A 12,817-nucleotide genomic window follows, 5' to 3' on the forward strand; every position below is an offset into this window, starting at 1 on the left:
AAGTAAGTTTGTATTTAAAAAAAAAAAAAAATCCAGTTTGTGCCGCCATTTCCCGAGACAAACTAAATGAGAGCTTGTTTTTGGTGGGCCGAGCGGATGGTTTCATTGTTATCGATTTGGCGTACATACAACGATTTAATAGCTTTTTATTGTGTTCTTCCAAGGAGGCATGCCTCCTGAAAATGACTTATTCTGGCTTTTCAATTATCTATTCATGTTGTTTATCAATCTTGTTAATTAATTTTAGATTCTGATAGACCGGACTTTTATGGACACAGAGATACCAAATATGTATATTTATTATAATTTATTTTTAAAGGGAATCTGTCAGTAGGATTGTGCACAGTAACCTACAGACAGTGTAAGGTCGGCGCCGTTATACTAATTACAATGACACCTTGGCTGTTGAAATCCATCTTGTGGTTGTTTAACCCCTTAATCCCATATGATGTACTATCCCGTCAAGGTGATCTGGGACTTAATTCCCAGTGACGGGATAGTACGTCATATGCGATCGGCCGCACTCACGGGGGGACCACGGCCGGGTGCCAGCTGACTATCACAGCTGACATCCAGCACTATGTGCCAGGAGCGGTCACGGACCGCTGCCGGCACATTAACCCCCGGCACACTGCGATCAAACATGATCGCAGTGTTCCGGCGGTACAGGGAAGCATCGCGCAGGGAGAGGGCTCCCTGCTTGCTTCCCGGAGACGATCAGTACAAGGCGATGTGCTCACCTTGTACCGAGTGTCTGGTCCCTGCAGGCCCCGGATCCAAAATGGCCGCGGGGCTACTTTCAGGTCCTGCAGGGAGGTGGCTTACCAAGTGCCTGCTCAGAGCAGACGCTGGTAAGCCAGGAGCAGGGCCACCATACAGCATCATCAGCAAAAAAATAAAAAAGTTATAGTCCTCAGAATAAAGAGATGCAAAAATAATTATTTTTTCTATAAAATAGTTTTTATCGTATAAAAGCGACAAAATATTAAAAAAATGATATAAATGAGGTATCACTGTAATCGTACTGACCCGAAGAATAAAACTGCTTTATCTGTTTTACCAAACATGGAACAGTATAAATGCCCCCCCAAAAGAAATTCATGAATAGCTGGTTTTTGGTCATCCTGCCTCACAAAAATCGGAATAAAAAGCGATCAAATAATGTCACCTGCCCAAAAATTGTACCAATAAAACAAAAAACAAGAACTCACATGACTTTGTGGACCAAAATATGGAAAAATTATAGGTCTCAAAATGTGGTAACGCAAAAAATATTTTTTGCAATAAAAAGCGTCTTTTAGTGTGTGACAGCGGTCAATCATAAGAATCCGCTAAAAAACCCGCTATAAAAAGTAATCAAACCCCCCTTCATCACCCCCTTAATTAGGGAAAAATAAAAAAATAAAAAAAATGGATTTATTTCCATTTTCCCATTAGGGTTAGGGCTAGGGTTAGGGCTAGGCTTAGGGTTAGAGTTAGGGCTAGGGTTAGGGCTAAAGTTAGCGTTAAGGCTAGGGTTAGGGCTAGGATTAGGGCTAGGGTTGTGACTAGGGTTGGGGTTAGGGGTGGGGCTAGGGTTGGGGTTAGGGCTACAGTTAGGGTTAGGGCTACAGTTAGGGCTGGGGCTAAATTTAGGGTTAAGGCTGGGGCTAAAGTTAGGGTTGGGGCTAAAGTTAAGGTTAGGGCTACAGTTAGAGTTGGGGCTAAAGTTAGGGTTGGGGCTAAAGTTAGAGTTAGGGTTGGGGCTAAAGTGTCATGTCGGACGCTGTTCAGACCAGGTCGTCCGACAGACAGCGGTAATTCCGCTTTTGTCCACTATGCGCTCATTGGCGTCGGCTAGATTTTATCTAGCTGGTCCGGGGTTAATTTACCTGGTGCTCGGATTGGAAGCTGGGCCATGCCCACTGCCTTTAAATAGTTCTCCTGAACATTAGGCGTCGCCGATTATAACTTCTGTCTTGTGCGTGGTTATCTCGGTCTGGAGTGGTGAGCTAAGTAGTTGGAGTATCGTTGCTGGTGGTGTATTTCCCTTTGTCTTATTTTCTCCTTCCCATATTTGTATTTGTTTTGCCCTTTGCATTTATAGTGTATTCCTGAGTGACTGCGGTGTGGTGCTTATTTTTCCGTTATCCTTGTCTGTGCTAACTGTGGGTATTGGAGTGTGGTCTCTTCACTGGTGGGGGTGGTGGTGGCTTCAGCCTAGGGTTGAAACAGGAGATAGGGCGAGGGTGGAGGCCCAGACATGCACACCATCAGTGTAAACTCTGGGAGAGGGTCAGTCAGGGTTTCCCTAGTCTGAGGGAAATCGCAGGGGCCCGGGTTATTAGCTCTTTCCTACCTAGGTCTCCCGTGACATTATAATCGGCCAACATTATTTCCATGGATCCCATGATTTTCATAACCCACCAGTTGGAGGCGCTGTCCCTACAGGTCACTGAGTTGAGGGGGGCAGTGCAGCAACAGGGACTAGCAGTATCTAATGTGCAAGCCGGAGTTACAGGTAAAATTGCTGAGCCTAAGTTTCCTTTGCCTGAAAAGTTTGCTGGGGAACACAGTAAATTTGTTTCTTTTCGTGAAGCTTGCAAACTGTATTTCCGTATGCGCCCGATCTCCTCCGGTAATGAGGCTCAGCGTGTGGGCCTGGTGTTGTCATTATTAAGCGGGGATCCCCAAGCATGGGCGTTTTCTTTGCCGTCTGATTCTGCTACATTTAACTCAGTGGAGAGTTTTTTTTCTGCTCTAGGACACATTTACGACGATCCGGACAGAATGGCTCTAGCAGAATCTAAGATACGCACAAGTCGCCAGGGGGAGCGTGTTGCAGAGGATTACTGTTCTGAATTTCGCCGCTGGGCGGTCGACACACAGTGGAATGATCCCGCGCTGCGGAGTCACTTTATTCATGGAGTTTCGGATAGGGTTAAAAAAGCCCTCCTGATGTACGAGACTCCTGCTTCACTAGATTCCGCTATTAGTCTTGTTGTCCGCATTGATCGCCGTTTGCGTCAGGGGGATCATGAGACGCCACCTGTGGGAGAAGGTTTAGGTTCACGTGAGGTTGCTGCAGGGGAGCCCACGGAACCTATGCAAATCGCAGGGGTATCACATGTTAAGCATTGAGCCCCTGTACTCAGGAAGCAGGGAGCCTGTTTTTACTGCGGTAAAACTGGTCATTTTATTAATATCTGTCTTCTGCTGTCAAAGAAAAACGCAACGGCGGAAAACTTCTAAGCTCAGAGGGTGTGGAGGAGTCCAATCTGAGCTTATGTATATCCTCCATGATGGTTTCTCAGTGAATGATCCCTGCCAAAGTTGTTGTCGCTGGCAGAGAGCTGCCAATCACTGTTTTTGTGGATAGTGGTTCTGCCACACTGTCTCATTGATGAGGAGTTTGCGCGCACTGCTGGTTTTAGGATCGAAAAACTGCCTCATCCTATCCGCGTGGTCACCATCAATTCTGCTCCTCTCCCACAGGGGGAGATTACTGAGTTTGTGGCTGAGGTTAAACTCCACATTGGGGTTCTTCATTTCGAGCAGGTTACATGTAAGGTGCTCAAGAGTCTTCCGCCACAATTGGTTCTGGGTTTTCCATGGTTGTCTACACACAACCCGGTTATTGACTGGAAAACTCAGGACATAATTCAGTGGAGTGATTTCTGTCAGGAGAATTGCTTGGCCACATGTGTTTCTGCTGTGACTTCAAACGTTCCTGAGTCACTTCTGGATTTTGTGGATGTGTTCTCTGAGAAGGGTTGTTCAGAGTTGCCACCACATCGCTCCTATGACTGTACTATCAGGTTTAAACCAGGGGCCAAATTGCGTAAAGCAAGGATGTTTAACATCTCCGGTCCGGAGAGACAAGCGCTAAAGGATTACATTGCTGAAAGTTTGAGCAAAGGGCACATCAGGCCTTCATCCTCACCAGTGGCAGCAGGGTTCTTCTTCATTAAGAAGAAAGATGGAGGACTACGGCCGTGTCTGGATTTCAGGGAGTTAAACCAGATTACGGTTCGTGATCCATACCCTATGCCATTGATACCGGATTTGTTCAACCAGGTGGCAGGTGCTAAGTGGTTTACCAAGCTTGACCACAGGGGGGCGTACAACCTCATAAGAGTCCGTCAAGGTGATGAGTGGAAGACGGCTTTTAATACCCCTGAGGGTCATTTTGAAAATTTGGTGATGCCATTTGGGTTGACAAACGCACCTGCAATGTTTCAAAATTTCATAAATGATGTGTTCACGCATGTTTTGGGGAAATTCGTTATTGTGTACCTAGATGACATCCTCATATATTCTTGCGACCGTGTTACTCATTTAGATCATGTCAGGCAGGTGTTACAGCTTCTCAGAGAGAATGAGCTATATGCAAAACTGGAGAAATGTGTATTTTCGGTACAGGAGTTGCCTTTCTTGGGTTATATTGTGTCTGCTTCTGGTTTTAAAACGGACGCCGCTAAGGTGCAGGCTGTGCTGCGTTGGGAACGTTTTGATAATCTAAAAGCACTTCAGCGGTTCCTTGGGTTTTCTAACTACTATAGGAAGTTTATCAAGGATTTTTCTATCATTGCTAAACCGCTAACTGACATGACTAAAAAGGGTACCAATTTCTCCGTTTGTCCTGAGGCCGCTGTGTGCGCATTTGAATCTCTTAAGAACAGGTTTGTTTCAGCTCCCATTCTTGTGCAGCCAGATGTATCAAAACCTTTTGTTGTAGAAGTCGATGTGTCTGAGGTTGGTGTGGGGGCGGTGCTGTCACAAGGCTCATCCTTGAGCGGTTTGCGTCCATGCGCCTATTTTTCCAAGAAACTGTCGCCCGCCGAACGTAACTACGATATCGGCAACAGAGAGTTGTTGGCAATCAAATTGGCCTTTGAGGAATGGCGACACTTCTTGGAGGGGTCGGTTCATCAGGTTACTGTTATTACCGACCATAAGAATTTGCTTTATTTGGAGTCTGCCAAGCGTCTGTCTCCCAGGCAGGCTCGCTGGGCATTGTTTTTCACGCGGTTCAACTTTGTTGTCACTTACAGACCTGGTTCTAAAAACACTAAGGCGGATGATTTGTCCAGGTGTTTTCCGGGGGGAGAGCCTCGGGAAGATCCAGTACCCATCCTCCAAAAGGGTGTTGTGGTTTCGGCTCTCACTACCGAGGTTGAGGCTGAGATTGCCGAGGCCCAGAAGGAGGTACCATCTGAGCTTCCCATCAACAAAACGTTTGTACCGCTTCATCTCCGCTTAAAGGTTTTGGCGGAGCATCATGATGCTGTCCTGGCTGGCCATCCAGGGGTTAGGGGTACCTTGGAGTTGGTGTCACGTTGGTTTTGGTGGCCCAAGTGTTGCGAGTGGACATGGTCTCATACGTGTCAGCTTGCACCACGTGCGCTAGGACTAAGACGCCCTGCTCCCGTCCTGTTGGCACTCTACTTCCTCTCGAGGTACCTAGTAAGCCATGGACGGAAATCTCCATGGATTTTATCACTGACTTGCCCTCCTCAGCTGGGAACACGGTCATCTTGGTGATTGTTGATCGGTTCTCAAAAATGTCGCACTTTGTGTCTTTGCCTTCGTTGCCTAACGCTAAGACTCTGGCTCAGGTATTTGTGCAGGAGGTGGTCAGACTTCATGGGGTTCCGTCTGACATCGTTTCTGATAGGGGGTCTCAGTTTGTGGCAAAATTTTGGAAAGCATTTTGTTCACGGCTGGGGATCAAGTTGTCTCATTCTTCGGCGTTTCATCCTCAGTCAAATGGTCAGACCGAGCGTATGAACCAAAATTTGGAACAATACTTACACTGCTTTGTTTTGGATAACCAGGAGGAGTGGTCAAAGTTCCTTCCTTTGGCTGAGTTTGCCATCAATAATCACCACGAGTCGTCCGGGGAGTCTCCGTTTTTTTGTGTTTACGGGCTTCATCCTCAATTTTGTACTTTGAGTCAGGGGGGCTCTTCCGGCATCCCGGAGGAAGACCAGTTAGGAGCACAATTATCATCAGTCTGGAGGAGAGTTAAACAGCGCCTGTTGAGTGTGGGTGCTAGGTACAAACGTGTGGCTGACAGTAGGTGTGTGCCAGGTCCGGACCTGAGTGTGGATGACTGGGTGTGGTTGTCCACAAAAAACATAAGACTCAAAATACCATCCCTTAAATTGGGTCCACGGTTTATTGGTCCATTTAGGGTCTCCGCTGTCATTAACCCAGTAGCATACCGGTTGGAACTTCCTACGGTGTATAAAATACACAACGTGTTCCACAGATCATTGTTAAAGAAGGTTGTGGGTCTTGTGGACGCGACACCAATGCCTTCTCCAGTCTTGGTGGATGGTAATGTGGAATTTGAAATCTCCAAGGTGGTTGACTCTCGTGTAGTGCGCCGCACTTTACAGTACTTGGTACACTGGCGTGGTTATGGGCCTGAGGAGAGGTCCTGGGTACCAGCCTCGGACGATCATGCGGATCGGCTGGTCAGGTTGTTTCACCGCCGCCATCCGGACAAGCCGGGTCCTATAAGTCGTGAGGGCCCTGGGGTCCCTCGTAGAAGGCGGGGTACTGTCATGTCGGACGCTGTTCAGACCAGGTCGTCCGACAGACAGCGGTAATTCCGCTTTTGTCCACTATGCGCTCATTGGCGTCGGCTAGATTTTATCTAGCTGGTCCGGGGTTAATTTACCTGGTGCTCGGATTGGAAGCTGGGCCATGCCCACTGCCTTTAAATAGTTCTCCTGAACATTGGGCGTCGCCGATTATAGCTTCTGTCTTGTGCGTGGTTATCTCGGTCTGGAGTGGTGAGCTAAGTAGTTGGAGTATCGTTGCTGGTGGTGTATTTCCCTTTGTCTTATTTTCTCCTTCCCATATTTGTATTTGTTTTGCCCTTTGCATTTATAGTGTATTCCTGAGTGACTGCGGTGTGGTGCTTATTTTTCCGTTATCCTTGTCTGTGCTAACTGTGGGTATTGGAGTGTGGTCTCTTCACTGGTGGGGGGGGTGGTGGCTTCAGCCTATGGTTGAAACAGGAGATAGGGCGAGGGTGGAGGCCCAGACATGCACACCATCAGTGTAAACTCTGGGAGAGGGTCAGTCAGGGTTTCCCTAGTCTGAGGGAAATCGCAGGGGCCCGGATTATTAGCTCTTTCCTACCTAGGTCTCCCGTGACATAAAGTTAGGGTTAGGGTTCGGGCTAAAGTTAGGGTTGGGGCTAAAGTTAGGGTTAAAATTTGGATTACATTTACGGTTGGGATTAGGGTTAGGGGTGTGTCAGGGTTAGGTGTGTGGTTAGGGTTATGGTTGGGATTAGGGTTAGGGGTGTGTTTGGGATAGGGTTTCAGTTAGAATTGGGGGTTTCCACTATTTAGGCACATCAGGACTCCAAACGCGACATGGCGTCCTATCTCAATTCCAGCCAATTCTGCATTGAAATAGTAAAACAGTGCTCCTTCCCTTTCGAGCTCTCCTGTGTGCCAAAACAGGGGTTTATCCCAACATATGGGGTATCAGCATACTCAGGACAAATTGGACAACAACTATTGGGGTCCAATTTCTCTTGTTACCCTTGGGAAAATAAAAATTTGGGGGGCTAAAAAAACATTTTTGAGGGAAAAAAAAATAATTTTATTTTCACGACTCTGCGTTATAAACTGTAGTGAAACACTTGGGGGTTCAAAGTTCTCACAACTAGTGTTGAGCGATACCGTCCGATACTTGAAAGTATCGGTATCGGAAAGTATCGGCCGATACCGGCAAAGTATCGGATCTAATCCGATACCGATACCCGATACCAATACAAGTCAATGGGACTCAAGTATCAGACGGTATCCCTGATGGTTCCCAGGGTCTGAAGGAGAGGAAACTCTCCTTCAGGCCCTGGGATCCATATTAATGTGTAAAAGAAAGAATTAAAATAAAAAATATTGCTATACTCACCTCTCCGACGCAGCCTGCACCTTACCGAGGGAACCGGCAGCGTTCTTTGCTTAAAATGCGCGCGTTTACTTCCTTCCGTGACGTCACGGCTTGTGATTGGTCGCGTGCCGCCCATGTGGCCGCGACGCGACCAATCACAGCAAGCCGTGACGTAATTTTCAGGTCCTGAATGCCTAATTCTAGGCATTCAGGATTTTAAAATTACGTTCCGGCTTGTGATTGGTCACGTCGCGGTCACATGGGCGACGCGACCAATCACAAGCCGTGACGTCACGGGAGGCAGGAAACGCACGCATTTTAAAATTACGTCACGGCTTGTGATTGGTTGCGTGCCGCCCATGTGACCGCGACGCGACCAATCACAGCAAGCCGTGACGTAATTTCAGGTCCTGTATGCCTAATTCTGCATTCAGGACCTGAAATTACGTCACGGCTTGCTGTGATTGGTCGCGTCGCGGTCACATGGGCGGCACGCAACCAATCACAAGCCATGACGTAATTTTAAAATGCGCGCGTTTCCTTCCTCCCGTGACGTCACGGCTTGTGATTGGTCGCGTCGCCCATGTGACCGCGACGCGACCAATCACAAGCCGGAACGTAATTTTAAAATCCTGAATGCCTAGAATTAGGCATTCAGGACCTGAAAATTACGTCACGGCTTGCTGTGATTGGTCGCGTCGCGGCCACATGGGCGGCACGCGACCAATCACAAGCCGTGACGTCACGGAAGGAAGTAAACGCGCGCATTTTAAGCAAAGAACGCTGCCGGTTCCTTCGGTGAGGTCCAGGCTGCGTCGGAGAGGTGAGTATAGCAATATTTTTTATTTTAATTCTTTATTTTACACATTAATGTTGTTTCGATCCCGATACCACAAAAGTATCGGATCTCGGTATCGGAATTCCGATACCCGCAAGTATCGGCCGATACCCGATACTTGCGGTATCAGAATGCTCAAGACTACTCACAACACATCTAGATAAGTTCCTTGGGGGGTCCAGTTTCCAATATGGGGTCACTTGTGGGGGATTTCTACTCTTTAGGTGCATCAGGGGCTCTGCAAATGCAACGTGACTTTTGCAGACCAATCTATCTAAGCCTCCATTCCAAATGGCGCTCCTTCCCTTCCGAGCTCTGCCATGCGCCCAAACGGTGGTTCCCCCCCCACATATGGGGTATCAGCGTACTCAGGACAAATTGGATAACAACTTTTGGTGTCGAATTTCTCCTGTTACCCTTGGGAAAATACAAAACTGGGGGCTAAAAAATAATTTTTGTGAAAAAAAAAAAAGAATTTTTATTTTCACGGCTCTGCGTTATAAACTGTAGTGAAACACTTGGGGGTTCAAAGCTGTCAAAACACATCTAGATAAGTTCCTTAGGGGGTCTACTTTCCAAAATGGTGTCACTTGTCGGGGTTTCAATGTTTAGGCACATCAGGGGCACTCCAAACGTGACATGGTGTCCCATCTCAATTCCAGTCAATTTTGCATTGAAAAGTCAAATGGCGCTCCTTCCCTTCCGAGCTCTGCTGTGCGCCCAAACAGTGGTTTACCCCCACATATGGGGTATCGGTGTACTCAGAACAAATGGCACAACAACTTTTGGGGTCCAATTTCTTCTCTTACCATTGGGAAAATAAAAAATTGGGGGCGAAAAAATCATATTTGTGAAAAAATATGATTTTTTATTTTGACTGCTTTGCATTATAAACTTCTGTGAAGCACTTGGTGGGTTAAAGTGCTCAGCACACATCTAGATAAGTTCCTTAGGGGGTCTACTTTCCAAAATGGTGTAACTTGTGGGGGGTTTCAATGTTTAGGTGTTGTGAATTCTGCTTTTGGGTTCCCTCCGGTGGTAGTAGGTGGTAATGCAGTTGTCCCTGGGTTGCAGTCCTGGGCAGGTGTGTCTGCTGATTGCAGTTCTGACTGGGGTATTTAGGTGTGCAGGATTCATTAGTCCTTGCCAGTTGTCAATTGTTGTTGGGAGGTGTTGGACCTCTGCCTGGTTCCTCCTGTCATTCTGCCAAATCAGCAAAGATAAGTGTCTGGGTTTTTTTTCCTGTGGCACACATGCTGTGTGCTTCACAATTCAGTGCTATTCTTTGTGTTTTCTTGTCCAGCTTAGATTGTGTCAGTATTTTCTCAGTCTTGCTGGATTCTCTGGAGTGGCAGATATACATTCCATGTCTTTAGTTAGATTGTGGAACTTTTTGTATTAGCTGTTGTGGATATTTTTGGAAGGGTTTTAATACTGACCGCCTAGTAATCTGTCCTATGCTTTCCTATTTAGCTAGAGTTGCCTCTTTTGCTAAATCCTGTTTTCTACCTGCGTGTGTCTATTCTTCTCCTACTCACAGTCATTATTCATGGGGGGCTGCCTATCCTTTGGGGGTCTGCTCTGAGGCAAGATAGCATTCCTATTTCCATCTATAGGGGTATTTAGTCCTCCGGCTGTGTCGAGGTGTCTAGGGTTTGTTAGGCACACCCCACGGCTACTTCTAGTTGCGGTGTTAGTTCAGGATTTGCGGTCAGTACAGGTTCCACCGACTCCAGAGAAAGTTTTCATGCGGCTCCAAGGTCACCGGATCATAACATTTAGGCACATCAGGGGCTCTCCAAACGCAACATGGCATCCCATCTCAATTCCAGTCAATTTTGCATTGAAAAGTCAAACGGCGCTCCTTCCATTCCGAGCTCTGCCATGCGCCCAAACAGTGGTTTACCCCCACATATGGGGTATCAGCGTACTCAGAACAAATGGCACAACAACTTTTGGCATCCAATTTCTTTTCTTACCCTTGGGAAAATAAAAAATTGGGGGCGAAAAGATCATATTTGTGAAAAAATATGATTTTTATTTTTACGGGCTGCATTATAAACTTCTGTGAAGCACTTGGTGCGTTAAAGTACGCACCACACATCTAGATAAGTTCCTTAGGGGGTCTACTTTCCAAAATGGTGTCACTTGTGGGGGGTTTCAATGTTTAGGCACATCAGGCGCTCTCCAAACGCAACATGGCTCAGGATAAATTGTACAACAACTTTTGTGGTCCATTTTCCCATTACCCTTGGTAAAATAAAACAAAATGGAGCTGAAGGAAATTTTTTGTGAAAAAAAGTGAAATGTTCATTTTTTTTTAAACATTCCAAAAATTCCTGTAAAACACCTGAAGGGTTAATAAACTTCTTGAATGTGGTTTTGAGCACTTTGAGGGGTGCAGTTTTTAGAATGGTGTCACACTTGGTTATTTTCTATCATATAGACTCCTCCAAAATGACTTCAAATGTGATGTGGTCCCTACAAAATATTGGTGTTGTAAAAATGAGAAATTGCTGGTCAACTTGTAACCCTTATAACTCCCTAACAAAACAAAAATTTTGGTTCCAAAATTGTGCTGATGTAAAGTAGACATGTGGGAAATGTTACTTATTAATTATTTTGTGTGACATATCTCTGTGATTTAAGGGCATAAAAATTCAAAGTTGGAAAATTGCAAAATTTTCGCCAAATTTCCGTTTTTTCACAAATAAACCCAAGTTATATTGAAGAAATTTTACCACTATCTTGAAGTACAATATGTCACGAAAAAACAATGTCAGAATCGCCAAGATCCGTTGAAGCGTTCGAGTTATAACCTCATAAAGGGACAGTGGTCAGAATTGTAAAAATTGGCCCGGTCATTAACGTGCAAACCACCCTTGGAGCTTAAGGGGTTAATCTTTATTTTCAGTTTTGAGTTAATGTCCGTGCTCCGGGGCGGCCTGTGGGGGGTCTTCATGTGGTGCTCTGATTAGGTATTCATAATGAAGACTGCTGACAGATCACTGATCTCTCACTGACCTGCCCCCTAGTTTACGTAATGAATATTATCTCACAGGGGAGCGTGGTCACAGGGATTTTTCGGTGGTCCAGGCTGTTGCGGTGGCCTTCGGTAAATCCCATCTCAGGCTGGCGGCGGTGGTGCTCTGGGGTTCCCGGTGGTTCCACCGGTATTTTGCGACAGGTTCGGCTGCGGGGCTCCTCCTGCATTTTGCGATAGGTGCGGCGATGATGCTCTGTGGTGCTACGGGGCTCCACCAGCATTTTGTGAAAGCCCGAAGGCCCCCGCAGATCCATTGCTGCTATGCGGTGGCATCCGGGAAAATGGCCGCAGGGGGCGACGCATGCTAAAATTGAGATGTTGGCAACAAAATCTCGTCCCGAGATCTCAGGATAAGCTCTCGTTGCCGAGATCTCAATCTACTGTGATGCGGTGTCCTCCGGGAAAATGGCCGTCGGGGGCAGCGCATGCTCAGATTTAAAAATGCAGTTTTTAAATGATGGTCTTTATTATTATGGCAAAAATAAATCGAAACCTACAGGGCCCTGTGTGAAAAGTGATTGCCCTTTAAACCTAATAACTGGTTGGGCCACCCTTAGCAGCAACAGCTGCAATCCAGCATTTGCGATAACTGTCAGTGAGTCTTTTACAATGCTCTAGAGGAATTTTGGCCCACTCATCATTGCAGAATTGTTGTGATTCAGCCACATTGGAGGGTTTCTCAGCATGAACTGCCTTTTTAAGGTCATGCCACAACATGTCAATAGGATGAAAGTCAGGACTTTGACTAGGTCACTCCAAAGTCTTAATTTTGATACAGGGAAGATATATATCTTGGTACCGTGTTAGCCAGTAAAAGGTATCAACCACTGAGGACTCTCAATTCTAAATATTTTTCCAAAGTCTTAATTTTGTTATTCTTAAGCCATTCAGAGGTGGACTTGGTGTGTTTTGAATAATTGTCCTGCATAACCGAAGTCCGCTTCAGCCAGAGGTCACAAACAGATGGTCACACATTCTTCTTCAGGATTTCTTGTTAGACAGCACAATTCATGGTTCCATGGTTTTATTTACCACAT

Source organism: Ranitomeya variabilis, chromosome 2 (genome assembly GCF_051348905.1).
Source record: "Ranitomeya variabilis isolate aRanVar5 chromosome 2, aRanVar5.hap1, whole genome shotgun sequence".
In the NCBI taxonomy this organism is placed as follows: Eukaryota; Metazoa; Chordata; class Amphibia; order Anura; family Dendrobatidae; genus Ranitomeya; species Ranitomeya variabilis.